Below are 6,000 nucleotides of genomic sequence, written 5' to 3'. Positions count from 1 at the left end.
CATAAAAATTTGTACCCTTTAATTGCTAAAATGTAGAAATATCCCGGACCGACCGCTTCCGTTTTCTATATTGTAATATCGTTTCCGCCGTTTTCATCCATAATGGGAACACACTTGACAATTATGTAGTTATATATGATTCAGTTCAGTTCAACTGATAAACTTCAATCAGCTTGTCTCTCGGTCATGGCTGCGGCGATGGCCTCTGACAGCATCCCAGGATGCATCTGCGAGTTCACGCTTGATGGATACAAGGTCCCCTCCGCGGCTCCGCATCGTCCTCGCCGTCGCGGTACAGTTCAAGCGCATGCCCGTGGAGTTGCAACCTCGTGAGCATGGGCGATCCGAGAAGCCGTTGGAAACGTCGGCCCGCCGGGCGCATGCACCCTGAGATGGGACATTGGACACCGCATTGGTTCAGAATCGGGTAAGATGACATGCAAAATTCCATTTTTGCCCTTAAATGACAGTACTAAAATGACTAATTTACCCTTATTTGAAAATAAAATATAAAATAAAAATAGATATTGGCCCACATATTTTGGTACTGGCCCCATGTAATTTGGTGCTATCATCACCTGTTTGGTGTCTCTAGATACTTTTACTTGGGTACCTCTTATTTTTCAACCGTCCGACCTCGTTGTCCATGTTTTTTTTCCAACCATCGTAAAATATCTCGTGTGTGTATAGTCCATTGTACCAAATACTACTCACAGTAGCTGAAATAGCAAGAAATTAAACCATACGTTCACTAATGAAGAACAGGGAAATTTTATCCAATTAGATCACGAGAGGAAACCAAACACGCTGGGGAAGAGGAAAAATAGGTCCACACGCAGGACGCAGTCAAGCAAACCCCTGATTTAGTACACGTCATACGGAAGTCGGAGACAGGAAAATGTCACTGGCTCACTTAAATTTCGATCGTGACATTTCTGTCTTTGCCAGCCAGCTATATAGTGTGTAATTGACTATGGCCTAGAGGTGCTTGCTCGATGAGTCATATATACTTGTTGGAGGGTGTCGTCTTGTTGAGACCCATCTACCTATCGAGTACCGACGACTGAAGTCGCACGTTCTGTTATTTTTTCCTCTTACGGTCCGTTCGGCTTACTGAATCTTAGCTGAAAACACTGTTTTGGCTAAATTGTTGCGAGAGAAAAACACTGTTTCAACTGAAAAATAAGCTGAACAAGCTAAATATGGGATAAGCCGAACGGAGCCATAGGCTTTGGTGAGACGCTTTCTCCTTCCTTTTTGTCCCGGTCATTTGGTAAGACGCTTTCTCCTTCCTTCCTCTATACGCGGACAGTTATTATAGAGCGACACGTCGTTAAAAGCTTAAATAAATTCAGAAAAATAAGTACCTGCATCAAATCGTGACTTAGATCTAGTTAGAAAGGTTCCAATCCACCGCAAAGAATCCAACCAGTTAAACTAAACTCAGTTTGGTTTCTTCTTCTATACCTAACATTGAAGAACGCTTAGTTTGTTGTCCGGTTCAATTTCAATAAATGTCTCTGTATAGATGTACCATGCAATCCCGATGTCGACTATATGTGAAAAATCGAGAGAGGTCTTTCGTTATAATGGTTAGTGGATAGACCGGTCCTTTTTACACGTTGGCATCTAATTACTTGTTGCCGGCTTTTAATCAGAGTTTAGAATTACCATTTTCTATGAGTCCATAAAGGAAATCGGGGAACTCGATGTTTAACTGTGTCAACACATGGATAGTAAGTTATAATGTATTTACAAGTAAATATTTATATTCTTTGTAATGGGAGAAAAAAATCTCTCAAGACTATATTTTAAATTTGATACAAGCTGAATAGGACATTATCATATTATTGCAACACTAGCTTATATTGTCGATGCCATAGTCATTGTGAAAATAAACTATAGCTTTAAATTTTTCATAAAAAGGTAAAATATAAATAGATATATTATTCCGGTTCTTGTTTTCCGTGAATGTTTACCCATCCAAATTATAATATATTTTTGCTTTTTTTAGATACATAGCTTTTTGCTATGTACTTACGTGTACACTAGATAAATAGTAAAACATGCAATATTTATATACTTAAAAAAGCCAAAAACGTTTTATAATTTGGAATGGAGCAAGTAGTTTTTTTCAGTTACAATGCACGGGTATATTTGTTAGTAACAAAAAAAATATACCCAAAGTTCTAATCTAATAAAAAGGAAAGCAATGTGCGTGCCGATTCGTTCCAATTTCCAGTTCCTGTATATGGTATAGCAGCCATGCCCATTAGTCGTTCAGGTTTTCTTCTCGCTGTCTATCTATGAAAGAGCCGCCACCGTACCATAAAGGCGACGACCAATTTGCCGCCGCCGGCCCATAGCTGTGGGGTTTCCTTCCTCGCCGCTGCGCGCTTGCTGCCTGTCTAACATAGGCCCTGTTCTTATTGATCGTTGATTTGTTACGAGAAAAAAATATTATTTATTCGTTGAAACAGTACGGCTAAGTTCCACTGTCACTTACCACCTCAGCCTCAATGGACTACGTCAATGCTATCGTTTTTTTCTACAAAACAGAAGTAGCATGGGTTTCCAGGTGCGAAGTGACCACACATCACATTAACGTGTTTGAATGATCAAGAGATGACCAGGTTAAGTTCTGAATTGGCAAAATCTGTCTTCGCTGTTACCACGGCACCCATAGAGCCTCCAGTATTTTTAGAGTCATATTTTTAATTAATAGAGGCACGCAGACGGATCGTCTCTGTCTAATGGTCTATGTTAATAGATGTGATCTATATTAATAGTTTATATACAGAGGATAACTTTAGAAAACTAAAAATGATGGAAAATAGCAGAATATGTTTAATTTTAAATTCCCAGGACAAGAACCTAAGTCTAATAGTCTATGTTACTAGGCAATTTACCGGGGATGATTTTAGAAAATTAAAAACAAATGGAAAATTAGAAAAAAAAATTCTTTAAAATAGGACAAGCACCCCTAGCTAGGTGCATGTGCTTTGTAGGAATCTCACTTCTGAGTGAGTGAGTATAGGATGCTACCATTTTTTTTAACATTTAGTAATCTTGTTTGAATACTTTATGTGCTAAATGATTTCAAATGAAGAAAAATTTCAACTGCAAAATTTTAGATTTTATCAAGCGCTATAAATTTAGTATAAGACGTGTCTCCATCTAAGATTGTTTTAAAATGACAAAAAACTTAATTTTAAAATATGTCAACAGAACATGAATATTTGGGACTCTAAACCCTTGAAATAAAAATCTTGTCAACTATAAAAATGTAGATTTCGTCAACCAAATACAACTTTGTATTGAACATGTCAACAACTGAGGTGGTTCAAGAAATTTAAAAGTTTAGTTTTAAAATCTAAGAACTTAAAAACATATCTTTGGGACTCTTAGGACTTCACATAAAAGTATGTCAACTATAAAGTTGCAGATTGCACACACTGATATCGAACTAAACTTTATAGTTGATTACTATATGAGTTAGAAAGAAAACTACTTGAACAAAGAGTCCATGTGAAACACTTTAGTAAAGGAAAAATCTGAATAAAAAATATGCAAAGTTAATCTCCAATGAATTATAGATGGCTAAATGAGTCGTCCGGCCCTAGCACGGCACTAGCACGGTTTGGCACAACACTATTAGGCACTGTACTACTTGGTACTGTACCTTAGCCATGCCATGCCGTGTCACCATGTTCAACTGTCGGCCCATGCATGACACTTCAACTTCTTAGTCGTGACGTGCCGAAGCCACACCGCCGCCACCGTGTGGGGCTAGGGTCACGTCGTGTGTGCCATCATTGCCGCGTTGGAGGCAGGGGTTGTGCCGCCGCCGCCACCGCCACGTACGAGGCCACGACCGCTGCCTTGCTTAAGGCCGTGGCAGGACCGCCCATGTCACCACCACTGCACATGACACCGCGCGAGGCCAGGGTTGCGCCGCTGTCACCGCCACACATCTGCTACTACACGCGAGGTCGAGGCTGCGCCGCCTGTGATGCTGTCGCTTTGCCTTGCGCGCGCGTTTGGGAAGCAAGAGGGAAAGAGAATAGAGGTGGAGCTAGGGTTTTGGGAAGGGAGAAGATTATATATCTTGCTTCCTATGAATCCAAGCGCTGAAATCTATCCTAAGGCCATCAAGCGACAGAAAGAGATCGGGCCACATAGTGCTGTCCCAATTAGTCGTGCCATGCCAGCACTATGGGTCTGGGATGGTGGCCCAGGCATGACCCTACCCTAGTGTGCACTGGCACTACGAGTGTCAGGCTGGACCTTGCTTTTTCGAGTTGTGCCAGTGCCGGCCCAACGGGGTTGGCCTGTTTGGCTATCAATATAAAAAAAAACAAATCACAATAGAGTGGCATGGGTAGAAGACTAGAAATCACTACCATACATCATGATGGTTTCATATAATTTTTTGACAAGACTTGAGGCTATGATGGATGTTGGTGTTATGATAGAGCTAACCATCCATTGCTTGAGTCACAGTAGCGGCTCCAACAGACATAAGCAGCAATATGATAAATCTAACGATATTTGAGGGCTAAAAAAGGAAGCTATTAATCCATAATAGAATGTATATGATGACCCAAAATTTAAATTTAGGATATGATCAAGGAAATTCTTGAAAGTCTTGGACATTGGTTTTATCGAGGAGTGAAGGTCACCAAAAGGAAATTAAATGTCACCTTGATTTTGCATGAACAGAAATTGTACAAGCACCAGATAAGAGTGGAAAAAGTTGGAAGATGAGAGGGAGACGACAATAGCTTTAAACTAAATAATTGATCGATGATAGCTATATGATGTTTGTTGTTGATGGAGCAATGTGGTCATGATAAAGGGATGGGCAATAAATCGAATAAAGAAACAAAATTATTTGCAAAAAAAATATTCTTATGTAAAAATAATCCAAATATTTAATAAAAGGTAGCTACCACAAATAGAGTGTAGCTTAGTTAGTTAGGTTTCCTGGTAGAACATGTACACATAGCTTGAAAGTCTCGATTAGATGTGGATATGCTCATATTTTTCTTAAATTCATTTTAGGTTTTAATGGGATGATTTCTTTAAGTGGTAAACGACGTGTCCATCGAGAGCAAGATGAATATGTTGATGTTATCAATATCCAAAATTTGTCATCTCAATTTAGAATAGAGTATGTATGCATGCATATATGTGAGCGTAGCATTAAAGATATAAAGGCACGCCGAATCGGCGGCCTCCCAGGGTGTCCACGTACGTTCTATTTAGTTGGTGCGTTAGATCGAAATTCCACGAATCAGATGAAGCGTGTCACGACCGGACTTCCTCTGTGCATTCGGCAATGGATAGATGAAGCAAGTGGACGATTGTACGCGGCACGCAAATGGACGGTGGCGCGTAGCAGGGGACGGTGGATTCTCGGCATGCATGGCCGGTGCCTAATTAGCATGGTGGTCGATGTGCATGCGAGTACGCGTGCGTGCATGCTGCTGGGGCCTTGCTTGCTTTGCATGCATGCATAGGCTATCTGTTTGTGTGTACGGATGCACTGCTGACACTTGCTTGTTTGTAGCGCGTGCATATGTGAGCCGCGAGTGAGTTTTCCCCCTCCGCCTCCTTCCTCCCTCTCTCTCTGCTCTCGACCTCCTCTCTCTTTGCCTCTCTCTCTCTCCACGTGGTGACGCATCCAGGCGGATAGGACGAGGCGATAGCGCATCGGCCGGCCAGGCCAGCCAGTGGTGCGGGCGGCCCGGCGGCGCCTCTCTCTTGTCCTCTCCTTCTCTCTAGATCTGCGGCCGCATCGGTCGGCCTCCGGCGCACCGGCGTGCCCAGGCCCCGGCGGTGGGCGCAGCCGCCTCCCCTCGCCCCGTTGCGCGCATCTCTCTCTCGCACGCCTTGGCTTTCGGGGTGGCGGTGCGCCGCCAGGCCACGAGCGCCGGCGGATCCCCACTATGTGTGCGCGACACACCAGCATGAGCGCGCCCGGGGTCCGTGCCTCCG

Source organism: Miscanthus floridulus, chromosome 14 (genome assembly GCF_019320115.1).
Source record: "Miscanthus floridulus cultivar M001 chromosome 14, ASM1932011v1, whole genome shotgun sequence".
Taxonomy (NCBI): Eukaryota; Viridiplantae; Streptophyta; class Magnoliopsida; order Poales; family Poaceae; genus Miscanthus; species Miscanthus floridulus.
Note: the sequence above shows the minus strand (reverse complement) of the source record.